The 13,497-nt window shown below is 40.1% G+C and overlaps 1 long non-coding RNA gene across 1 annotated transcript; it reads right to left on the bottom strand.

The window, feature by feature from the left end:
• Positions 1-2,600: 2,600 nt before the first annotated feature.
• Positions 2,601-12,044, bottom strand: LOC309635492. Its single transcript, XR_014248861.1, has 2 exons — positions 12,001-12,044; positions 2,601-4,092 (listed from the first exon to the last, which is right to left on the bottom strand). It is a non-coding gene; the product is annotated as an uncharacterized lncRNA (long non-coding RNA).
• Between the last annotated feature and the right edge of the window lie 1,453 nt (positions 12,045-13,497).

Below are 13,497 nucleotides of genomic sequence, written 5' to 3' on the forward strand. Positions count from 1 at the left end.
AAAATGCCTTCGGATATATCTCATTTGAATTATTAACAAAATTGCAAAATTCCTTTGATGAAAAATAAAGCAATCACAAAAAGTTAAAAAAGGAAAAAAGAGACCCAGGAAGACATAAAATGTATTAAAATCATAACTTCTGTATTAATTACAATGGATTTAGTGAATCCCAGATTAAAAATAGCTGAAGAGTAAATCAGTGAATTAGAATAAAAGTTCTAGAAATTCTTACATCACTCCTATAGACTGCTTAGTAAATTTACGCTTTTTAACCTCCAAATCTGGACAATGCATTTTAGAAGTACAGGGTCCTGGAAGAGAAATGCTTCCACAAAGGATACAACAACATCTCCTAAAGCTACAGTTGCCACCACTTCAGGCTCCTATTGTCAAGAGACCAGGAGAACAGGAAAGAAGTCAGATGTAATTGTTCCTTATCATCAGAAGACAGTTCTTCTAGAACACATTGAGGAAGGGAAGAATACTTTTGGTAATCACATGGTCCCCTGGAACATCTCTTGGTACTTTCTTGCCTAATTTTGATGGTAAATAGACAAATACAGTGGTCTGATAAGATTATATCACCCAGGAAATCAAACCTCTCAGAAATGAAGGTCTAGGTTACTGGATTGGGCAAGCTTTCTAGGGGTTTATTGGAAGGACAAGGGGAATCTAGATGAGCAGCAGAGGAAATATAAATGAGTATCAGTTGTGTCCCCAGGACAAACTGTAGTGATGGGAACTATAGTTCATTCCATTAAACTTCTTTTAACTTTCCCCAGAAGACCTGTTCCCAGATAGAGAGAACATATTATATAAAAGTAGAACCAAGAGGCACAAACAATGGAGTTACGGATGTCCTCTTCAGGACCATTCCTCCAAAGCTCACATCCTTCCAGAATTTACCCATGGCCAAAGAGAGCTGTCTCAATCAAGGTTAATCCCTCCCCACAGGCATCCCATATCTATTGCCTTAATTTAGGCAATCTTCAATGATAAAGATTTGAAATGGGGCAATAGATACTGTAACTGGTTCATATTAACCTCCCCATGCAATTTGTATCTGCATCTTGTCCAGTGAAAACTTGATTTACACAGCTCTACAAGTGCAGCATTTTTCTAACACCCCATTTTGTAGTCTCAGAACACTTTTCAATTAAACTGATCTAGATGTTTAAAGATGAAAAATAAGAAATTTGCACTCTAAAGTTGAATATCTAATTAATTCACATTTCTTTCCGTTAATGTAAATCAGGAACAATTTACAGTAAACACAAAGTTTGGATGAACTCCAAAGCTCTCCACAGAATCAACTGAAGATTTTCTTCGGATTGCATCATAGCCTAACTTCTCCGTATGTTCATCCATCCTTCCTTCCATCTTTCACAGATATGGTTCCCAGTAGCACTACTCAATAAACATAGTGCATGCAATCTCCATCTGAAAACTTGTTTAGGGAAGTTAACCTAAGAAACTATGTTGCCAGATTCCACTGAGAAACTCTCTCACACTGGTGCCTGAATACAAACATCTATAAATCTTTACATAAGTTATCATTATTATGCTGGTATTTAGAATATCATCAGTCATTTACATGTGCCGAACACTTAATAATATATCATTAAAAAAAGTGAAAAAAATTTATATATATATCATTAAAAGAGCAAATTCATACCTCACGTATATAATATTTTGAATTCATATTTGTGTGTAAAAGCTAATAAATGTCAAAGTTAAACTTCTTGCAATAAAACTTATTTGTTCATGTCAACCACAAGGTATGTATTACAAGCTCTAACTATCTCAAGTACCAAACAACTATGTTAAACAACCCCATGATTCTTCATTTGCCTTTGTAAAAATTCAGAAATAACTGGGCACAATACAATCCATCATGAATTACCTTGTACAATAATTCTCCACGTTTTTTTCGTTAATGGCTTTAGTCTTTTTATCTAGAATATTCCAAGGAACTTACATGAGCAAATTGTGATACTCATGAGTTTCTTACATTTTTATACTCCTTATTCTCTAAAGGCCAGTTCTCACTGTTCTGCAGTCTTTAACTGAATGACTACCATATTTTATCGAACACAAAACATAATCATCCCAGACACTTGCTTCTCTCTCATTTTCCACATTCCATCAGTCATCAGTTCTCTTAATCTGCCTCTTTAATGTGTCTCAAATTCTTTTCTCCTTCCCCGTATCTACTGCCATGACATGAATTCAGTTGTTTATTCTTTGAGCACTTTTACACTAACATCAATCTCCCCCATGAATTTTACAAACAGTGATAGCCTCCTGAACACCCACCTTACATCTTCTTTCTTCCACTCTTCTTGCTCTTAATCTGCAATGATGTCAGAATCATATTTCTAAATCACAAATCTCAACTGTTACTGTCCTACTTAAAAGCTTCTATTGTATTTATGTTAGAGTATATTTTTTATCATGGAATAAATAATATGGACTCTTTCTACTTTTTTAACTTCCTCTCCTACCTGTCTTCCATATGCTACCTCTGTTTAAGCTATCCTTAACACTTACAACTTTTTCTAAACATCACATGCTCCTTTATACTCACACATATTTTGTCCCCTGTTTACTGCCTCCTCTTCCCTTGATGATTTTTATGCACCCATTTCTACTCAATCCAAGCATCATTTCTTCAGTGTACTCTTCCCTAAGTCACATTTTCTCTATAAACCTGTCAATAGTTAGTTGTCTTTGTTACCATGTTGTCCTACACACAGCACAAACTGCAATGATTTGCAGCCATGTTATTTACTAATCTTCCGTTTTATTGTACTCAGACACAAGGGTCTTATCGTGAATATCTCTACACCACTAGGGTCTAGCAAAGTTTTAGCCTATTGCTAATACTCAGAAGATATGAACTGAATTGAATTGAATTGAATTGAACTGAATAGAAGCATTTAGGATTATTAACAATAACCCATTAACCATATGGTCCATTGCTCTTTCCTAAACCTGACGTTCAAAAATGGTTTTATTCTTTAGTGTATGTCATTAGAGAGCCCATAGGGCAGATGAGGAGACAATCATAGATAAGAGTCCCAAATTTTGCTCTCTGGGCTGATGACCTCATCCCTTTCCTTCAACAGGCTGGTCATGTTTTAACTCTCGGAAGTAGAGGTGGGGCCTTGAACACCAGAAATCAACAAGTCACCCCGAGTCAACAATGTTAGAAAAAATGTAAACTGTACTGCTATAGAGTTGTTGTTTATTTGCTTATTTGTTTTCTCTTAAGAAGCGTCAATATCTACTCTCATTATTCCTTCAGTCGTGTCGGGGAAGGTTCATATGGAGACCCACATTTCACTTTGGAAATATTCAGGGTTTTTTTCCCTTATAATGCTAACCTTAGGTAACTGTCTGCATATTGTTAAATTCATTGACTATAATAGTGCACATTAAAAAGTTAATATGGTATTTGAGAGAAATATACAACATAATGTTAGAATAAAGCTTCATCTTTGATTACTGCAATATACTAATACAAAGGTTTTTCAAATTATGAGTTCTTTTTAACATTGCAATGAAAACTAGGTTCTCTTTTGTATTTATCACTTTTCACATAAGCACAAGTGGATCGTATAGATGGAAAGCAATGACTAGAAGCACTTAGATATAAAAAAGCAATACAAATTAGAGTGTTTCACAGCAACCAGAGTCTTTAAAGAATATTCAAATTAGACAACAATGGAGAAAAAATGAAAAACAAGGAGAAATGAGCTTTCTACCTTTTAAGTGGGAAGAATTGGTTTGAGAAGAAAATAAGGTAGGATATTCTCCCACTTAAATGTGTTTATCAAACATTCTGTACATCTTTTATGCATAAACCTGTTCTTTTTTGAAGGATTAAAGGATCATAGAAGCAGAGAGTAGAATGGTGGTTAACAGGGGATCGGGGGTGGGGTGGGGGAAATGGGGAGATGTAGATCAAGGGGTACAAAGTTTCATTCATGCAAGATGAACAAGTTCTGGAGATCTAATGTACAACAATGTGACGCTAACAATACTGTGTTTTATACTTGAAATTTGCTGAGAGGATAGATCTTAAGTGTTCTTACCACAGGAAAAGAAAGGAAGAAAGAAAAAAAATGGTAACTGTGAAATGATGGGTAAGTTAATTAGCTTGTTGTAGTGATTCTTTCACAATGCACACACATATCAAATCATCAAGCTGTACAGATTAAATATATATAATTTTAATTGTCAATTATATCTCAATAAAGCTGGGGAGAAAAAAAAAGGTAAATAAAACAAAGTAAACCCCTCACAATTCAAGACATAAGCAAAAGTAGGCATGCCTCTAGATTTTATCCTTGGCTGTTTTCTCTTCCCCAATCATTCTCATCCTTTGCTGAGAAACTCAATTTCATAGATTTGTCAATACTATCCACGTGAATCTTCCCCAGTCCTGATCTTTTTCCTGAAATTCAGCATCACATATGAACTACCTGCCTGACATTAGCTATGGTATATCTCATCATCAATATTTAATAAAATCTATTTTAAAGAAAATAACTTGTATTCATTACAATTAGTAATAATTTTGTTCAACAAGCCCGAGATAGTATTAAATAACTTGGAATTTAATTTCATTTTCATATTCAAGATGTCTAGAGGTGACGCACTCTCTTCTTGACCAAAATTTAATCAGGCTCCTCTGAGCCCTCTTCTCATCTAGGACTAAATCTTGGCTTATGACAAATGAAGATTCTCAACACAAAAGATTTCCTTGATCCCCAACTCTTGAAGTTGACTTGAACAAACATTAGCACGATTTCCAGCAGCTCAAGGCCATATCCTGAGATGACTCAGACTTGTTAAGTTCCTGCTTGGGAAAGCTCAAGGCTACCAGAAGAATTTACCATTTGTTCCAAACCAAACTGCAAATATATACCCTGAGCCAACACCTGCCTTGTCTGTTATTAAAAAAACAGCCCCACCAACTTTTGTAATTTTCCACACTCCTGACTGCTCCAGACCCTACTGACTCCTCCCAATTTCCATTTTCTCCCTTAAAACTCCCAGTCATTTCTGCCTGGATTGGAGTTGAGCTCAATTTATACTGAAGTCTCTTCCCCTACTGCAGTAGCCAAAATAAAATCTGTCTTGTTGCCTTTAACAAATGTCTGGCTCTGTTTCTCTTTGACAGAGATTGTTTCTCCAGAGCTGATTGGCAAGGCACTGGCTCAGGGATCTACTTTCTTTTTATTTTGTTCCTCTGTTATGAATGACTTCAAATCCCAACACCACCTCACAGTACAAGATATCTGCTACAATTCCAACGATTATGGATGCGTTCCAGCCAATTGGAAGGGGGAAGGTGGCACCTCTCTTTTTTAGCCTGAATATAAAAATGAAGCCACATTTTCTCCTTAATGAAATAACTATATTTAATTAGATAATCTCTAAGTTCCCTTTCAAACATCCCATGGAAAAATATATCATTTGCCAAGAACACTCAAATCCTTTTAAGAGTGTATCTGACAATGAACATAGGACCAAAAAATAAGAACAGCAGAGCAGTAAGTGGCTCCCAAAATGTATTCACTGAAATGCAATGGAAAAATCCCTAAACCATAATTATTAAGGCTTGGAGGGGTTGTTGTCTACCAGTCAGGAAGTAGGGGGAGGAAACTGACATAATGACACCATACTTCAGGGAAATCCAAAAATGTGAGCTTGAGATTTAGTATGTAGAGATGAGTTCATTTAGAATAGGCAGTTCAAAATCTACAAATAGATTTTCTGAAATTGGACTCTTCTCATAATATTGAAACACATGAGGGAGGAGGAGGAGGGGAGGGGGGAGGAGGAGGAGAAGAAGAGAGGAAGAGGAGTAAAGAAGCACCATTATTAGCATGTAAGAATACTTGAGAATGTTAACATTTTGGTGACATTCTTAGAGAAGCCTTAAGAAAATACTTTACATTATTTTATCAATATATTCTAAAAGCCCATACGCAACATGTAAATTAACTGATAACTTCCAGAATCAAGGGAAGTGGAAAATGTAGTTTGTTATTGCATAATGAGAAAAATGGGAATTTGATGCTAAGTACACATAGTCAAGGGTCCTAAATCCTAACTATACATTAAAATTACCTGAAAAAAACTTTTAAAAATGCCAGTGCCCGGACCCCACAAACAGATCGATTAAAACAAGATATCTGTGATGGGCTTAGGCATTAGTATTTATTTTAATTTTCACAGGTGATTATAAGACTTACCCAGGGTTGAGAAACACTAGCCAATTTAAAGGGTTAAGTGTTCCTTCACTTACAGTAGATCTTTCTGAGAACCTCTGGAAGCCATGGCAGTGTTAAGGGTTCACATTTTTACTTGCCATTTCCTAAAATTTAATTTTACCCAGATGGCTTCCTAATTGGTTTGCTTTACTTTAGGTTAGTTGAAAAATCTCACTCATTCAAAATGAACCCAAAATGTACTATGCATTTTAAGTACTGTGGTGATTTTAGCTTAAATATAAGCTTTTTATAATACAGTTTGGAGAACATACAGAACTTCTTGCTAATGTGGAATAACTTGGTGGAAATTAAAGTACTGGTTACCAATTGCAGCTTTCTACACAGAATTGTGTTTTTTATTGGTTATTAGCTCATATATTCAGAGATAGCTGTAACGATCTTGCTTTCAAGGGAGCATTCTCACTTGAGCATGCTGGTTCTTTACATTCACGTTTTAAGTTAAGTTTTATTTATTGCATACGGGCTGGAATGGGTGATGCACTTTGCAGGTTAAAACTTAATTAGTGGGACTTCCCTGGTGGCGCAGTGGTTAAGAATCCGCCTGCCAATGCAGGCGACACGGGTTCGAGCCCTGGTCCGGGAAGATCCCACATGCCGCAGAGCAACTAAGCCCGTGCACCACAACTCCTGAGCCTGCGCTCTAGAGCCTGTGTGCCACAACTGCTGAGCCTGAGTGCCACAGCTACTGAAGCCCATGCGCCTAGAGCCCGTGCTCTGCAACAAGAGAAGCCACCGCAGTGAGAAGCCCGCACACCGCAACGAAGGGTAGCCCCCGCTCGCGGCTCGCCGTGTGCAGCAACGAAGACCCAACACAGCCAAAAATAAATAATAAATAAATAAATTTATAAAAAAAAAACAAAAACAAAAAACTTAATTAGTGATATGATCCATATGTACAATCCCATCTGCTTACAAACAAGATAAATTAAGGGCTTGGGAGTGACTGTTGCTAAGAATGTTATCTCATTACAGTGAAATAACCCATTTCATAATACATAATAGTGGTGTGGTTCTATAATAGCCACCACTAAATCTGGTTACACCATAGGCATTGCCTGTTCTCGCCTCCATACTTCCAGCTGGCTACTTCCAGCTGGCTATGGAACAAAATAGGACTGACACTTCATGGCATGAAGTGATGTCACAGCCTACATAACATAAACAGTAACACTGCATGGCCTTGGAACCACAGAGCATAGTTTCTTAGTAATCATTGGCAGTAGTAATAAATGCATGCCCTTTATTGCTGGTAATTTAATAGAAGTGGCAAAACTGGGAATGTGTACTTGTTCTTAAAGGTCAAATGAATTGGAAAACAAATGCCAAGGCTTTTACACAGTCAAACAGATTTTTATGATAGAAGCAAAGTGACTTGAGAACTGCATAAAATATACAGAATCATACTAGTGGAGTCCTAGCAGATTTCGAACCTACCCAGCTGCCCTGTGAGAAGCAATCACTGACAAGTGATTAAGATGCGATGAAATGATTTCTCACAAAATAAGGAAAAAAATACATCCTGAGTTTTTGGTTGTAAATATCCAATACTTAGCTAAACTATAAAAAGGCCAGGCAATCAACTTCAGGCACTGCAAAAACCAGGGGACTCAGCTTAATCCCCTCATTAGACACATGAAAAAGTTGATGAGAAAGGAGTTTTATAGTATCCAAAGACACAAAATTCATGAGTTTCAGAGCTGGAACTAACACTCAAGTCAACTAACTCCTAGTCTATGCATCCTCAGAATGTCTTTCAAATTTTGTTTAACCTTTGTACTGTAGCTTGCAATTTGGTTTGAGAAAAATATGTCAAATTCTTTTCAGTTTACAAATCAAACATCTTGGGATTCTAAGTTATCTGAATTATGTCCAAAAGACTTAGGGGCTATCAAGCAAGGGTCTACCCTCAAATTCTCCACTGAAATAGTTGAATGAATGGTGTTGGAACAGATAATACAAAAATTTACTTCTGTCTTCTGAGTCTTTAGCCTATGTTAAGGTATCCAGTTAAAATTTATTTTATATTTTCTAATAATTTACTAGGACCTAATATTTCTCTTACAGAAGCATTCAGTACTCATATTTATTTATTGTACTCTGACTATAGTGAATTCTTATACACTTGAAAACCAAACACTCATCTGGAAAATGGAAAAATGGCACTTACGTAATAGGGTTCAAGACAACATCTATAGAGAAGTTAAAGAGGTTTATGTTACGTAAACTACCACCAATCAAGAATGTTATTATAATCATGAATAATCATGTGCAGATCTGGAAGAATAAATTATAAGTGTCCAGGATAACTTTGGAATTAAAAAAATATTTTTCTCTTCATACTATTACATTAAAATACAAAGTATCCAAATAATTATCTGACAACAGGTTGTCTTTTCTTAAAACCATACTATCCTCCAATACTAGACATGGAGGGAACGTTAGAAACCATGCATTTCCAGGGATTTGCTACTTCTAAGTGATCAGAGAATACTTTTTCCTATTAAGCCTTAGATAAAAGTCCACTACATAAATTGCTTTGATTCAGGCAGCTTCCCAGTAGCTTCCTTTACTCAATAATATCTCAGTTAGTTTAAGAAGTTTCCTAATCCTCCTCAAAGCTAAGTGTGAAAAACACTGATCTAGTCCAACCCTCTTATGTTACAGGTGAGGAAACCCATGTCCAATGCTATTAAAGTTGGTGAATTAGTGGTAGAGCTAGAAAGAGAATGCCAGTGTGCAGTAAAGGATTAACCTTACCCAAAGAGAGATGTGGTCTTTGCCACTGGCTCCTGGGAGCTAACCCTAAATCCTTGGAATGGCCCCTGTCCAACAAGAGTGGCTTTGTTTGCCTAGAGGTGTTGGGACATGCGGATTGTCAATGTTAATAATTGTAATTTAAGGCAGAGGAACTTGGAACACTTATAAGCTCAACCTCTGAAGGGTTGAGAGACTAAGGTCAGCCTTGCAGGTGGTCACCCATGTGTACATGACCTAGGCCCAATGAAAACCCTGGAAACCAAAGCTGGGGTGAGCTTCCCTTACTGGGAATACTCCATGTGTATTTTCACATGCTGTTGTTGGAAAAATAGGTGCCATCCAAACAACTCCATGTGGAGAGGACAAGTAGAAGCTCACACCTGCTGACTCTGGGATGCTGCCTGGTGTTCCCTTCCCTTGGCTGATTTTAGCCCATGTTCTTTGGGTGTAAAAATTCATAACCATGAGTATAATAGCTTTTCTGAGTTCTGTGATTCCTTCTAGCAAATTATTAAACCTGAGAGTAGTGTTGAAGACTCTTGAACATTGTAGGCTGTCACTATCTTGACTACCACTTGCATAACCCACACAATCCATTTCCAATTTATTCCAATGGAGGATAGCCATTATACACAGCAATAACGTATATGTACTGTCCTATTCATTAATGGCAAGGAGCAGAGGTAAACCCACAAATAAGATTTAAAGTATATTCTCCACTTCTTAGTAATAAATTATTACATAGATCTGGAGTCATAAATATAAAATAAGAATGAGGCTTTAGTTTTTGTAATAAGGCTTATGTGAATAAATAAGAATTTTTAAAACATTTCATTTTACTGTTTTCACACAATTATCTCACTGATTTCCCTCAGAGCTCTGTGTGGTAGAAAATTATTATTATAGATATTTGTATCATAAAAACTAAAATTTCAAGTGCTGCTTTGACATGTTTAAGTCTCACCAGAAACGTTTCCCTGCTCTTACCAGATATGGCCCCACCCACTGGGAAATGTTCCCAGCCCTGCTATTTCCCCTGTCAGCCAAACTAGCTGCACCCCAATTCCAGATGGTTCCTCAACAACCTAATAGGTTTCACTTCCCTACCAACCATCAAATTATTCAAACAAGTCACATCCTCCCATGGGAACCGGGGGCATCCCATCCTTGTGTTACTACAAAGCCTGCTTCCCCTGGTCACTCTGGTTCATGCTGCAGTGTGTTTGGGCTGCGAGTACATGTGACTAATAAACTACTGCCAATCTCATCAGACCACTGTTGGGCATCACATGTTTACTCACCTTATGCTACTTAGGGTACAGGATTCCTCCACCAGTGGGGTGAATAGGAGGTGGTCAGAACACCATTGCACAGATGAGTTAAATTCATCTTTCATGACATGCCCATGTAAAAACAAGACCTCCTAATCACATAGTGCTTCAACTGTAAACATTTCTCTCCCTACTGAATCCAGGTTGCTATTTCAACTGTATGGCATCCAAGACAGAACGATTATGAGAGCTTTGTGCTAAAAAAGAATAAGGAGACATTTTTCCATGACCAGACCAAGGATGAAGATTCACATTAGAACCATGGCTTTACTTTTCTTTTTTTCAAGCCAAAAGATTGCAGGGACTTCCTTGGCAACTCAATAGCAAGAGGCTCAGAAAACAGATTAATTTTACTCAATGCCAATGTTTTATGGAGCTGGGTCTGGAACAGTTCCTTACAGGTCATTTAGCTTGCTTCAATTTCTTGGCCACAGCTTACACCCTGAGTCTCATTTCATTGGGGTTGGCCAAAAAGTTTGTTAGGGGTTTTTCGTAACATCTTATGGAAAAACCCGAATGAAAGTTTTGGCCAACCAAATACCTTGATTTTACTATATCATCATATTAAATGACACACCCACCAGTGGCCTTGACTGGACATTAAGGACCAAAAAACAGATAAAAAGGGGATGGCACCCCAATCCCTCAAAAAAGCTCTGCCTCTTCCCCAATAAACTAATGCCTATGCCTCCCCATCATTAGCCTCACTCCTCCTCCCTTTGTCTTTACTTTTTAAAATTAAATCCCTTTCACATATAGGTGAGAAGTTGATCTGTGAACTTCGTTCTCGCTTCTCCATTCTTTGACCACCGAATAAAGCTTGTGCTGTGTTGATTTCAGCTTCTGTTTCCTTATTGGCTGCTGGAACCCAATTGGAAAAAGAACCCTCCCCCTGCCCTGCCAAAGCACAGAGCCTCAGCCAGGCTAGGGCCTGAACAGGGTCCCTACAACCTGATTCGGTAACATTAGCTATTCCAACTGCTTTCCAAATTATGGGACCCAGTGCATCAGCACATCCCTGAATAGCCTTGATTATACGACTGAATGTTGTCTCAGGACCTTAGAGACCAAAACAAGCAGCAGGGACCAGATAAGTCGGCGTTCTTAGAGAGCGACCAAGATGGCGGACCCCGAGCTACCTCCTTTCACGAGCACACCAAAATCACAACTATCGGCAGAACCATTGATGAAAAAGACCAGAACCTACCAAGAAAGATTTTCTATAATGAAACATAAAGAAGAAACCACAAGGAGACAGGTACGAGGGGCAGACTTGGGATATAATCAAGTCCCATAACCCCGGGTGGGTGACGCACAAACTGGAGAATAATTACAGTGCAGAGGTTCTCCCACAGGAGTCAGGGTGCCGAGCCCCACTTTGGGCTCCCCAGCCCGGGAGTCCTGCACTGGCAAGGTGAGCCCCCAGAGCATTTGGCTTTGAAGGCCAGGCAAACTTAAATTTGGGAGCCCCACAGGACAGGGTGAGGGGGTGCGGCGGGAAGGGGATTAAATAGAGACGTCACTCTTAAACGGCGCACACAAAACCTCACGTGCACCAGGACCCAGCACGAAAGCAGTAATTTGATAGGAGCCTGGGCCAGACCTACCTTCTGGTCTAGGAGAGTCTCCTGGCGAGGCGGGAGGTGGGCGGGCGCAGCGGCAGCGGCAGCGGCAGCGGCGCTCGTTCTACCACCCGGAAGCCGGTGCTGGAGGCGCAGTTAGCTCATTAGCGCCAACACCTGGCCCCAGCCAACAGCCTGGAGGTCTGCTGGGATGCCTCAGACCAAACAGCTAACTGGGCAGGGACACAGCCCCATCCATCAGCAGACAGGCTGCCTAAAGACTTCCTGAGTCTACAGCCTCCTCTAGACACAGCCCAGCCCTCCAGAGGGCCAAGACCCAGCTCCACCCACCAGTGGGCAGTCACTGGCCCTGCCCTCCAGGAAGCCTGTACAAACCTCTAGACGAGCCCCACCCACCAGGGGCCAGACACCAGACAGATGCAAGAAACACACAATCCCCCAGCCTGCCCACAGCAGGCCAGAACCTGCCCTGGGACCAGCTGGCCCCTGGCCTTGCCCACTAACAGGCCAACACAAGCTTTGGGACACCTGGGACCCCATACCCAACTGTATCAGGAACTGACCTGCCCCCTGCCCTTCCCCCCTCCCCAGTGATCTGACACCAGCTCTGGGATCCCTGGGCCCTGCAGCAGACATCAGGACCTGGCTCTGCCTGCCAGTAGTCCAGCACTAATTCCAGGACCTGGCTTCACCCACCAGACGGGGGGCAACAGCCCTGGAGTCTTCTGGACCCTGACTCTGTCCACCAGTGAGCCAGCAGTAGCCCCAGGGCCTCCTGGGTTTTTGTAGTCAGCCGCCTTCTGAACAGGTCCTGCTAACCAGCAGCCAGCCAGCAGTGTCCACACAGGGCAGAGCCTGACAACGAAGCAGGCTAGGGGCCAACCAAGCCTACAAGACTGTCCACATAGTCAGCCCACCAAAACAGAAGGCCCCAAGCAGCCCTGTTAGGGGGAACCCCTAGAGCATATAGCTTGAGTGACAAGAGGGGAGTGCTGGAAGGCATAGGACGCCTCCTACAGAAGCCACTTCTCCAAGGTCTAGAAAGGTAACTAACCTACCACATACATACAAGTACAAATAGCAACGTAAACAAAATGAGGCAGCAGAGGAACATGTTCCAGATGAAGGAACAACATAAAACCCCAGAAGGAGAACTAAGTGAAGTGGAGATAGGTAGTCTACCCGAGAAAGAGTTCAGAGTAATGATTGTAAAGAAGATCAAAGAACTTGGGAGAAGAATGGATGCACAGAGCTAGAAGTTAGAAGTTTTTAACAGGAATTTAGAAAGTATAAAAAATGACAAGTAGGACTTCCCTGGTGGCTCAGTGGTTAAGAATCTGCCTGCCAGTGCAGGGGACACAGGTTCGAGCCCTGGTCTGGACAGATCCCACATGCCGCGGAGCAATTAAGCCCATGCACCACAACTACTGATCCTGTGCTCTAGAGCCCGTGAGCCACAATTACTGAGCCCACGTGCCACAACTACTGAAGCCTGTGCGCCTAGAGCCCGTGCTCCACAAC

This window comes from Balaenoptera borealis (assembly GCF_965194805.1).
Source record: "Balaenoptera borealis genome assembly, chromosome: 10".
In the NCBI taxonomy this organism is placed as follows: Eukaryota; Metazoa; Chordata; class Mammalia; order Artiodactyla; family Balaenopteridae; genus Balaenoptera; species Balaenoptera borealis.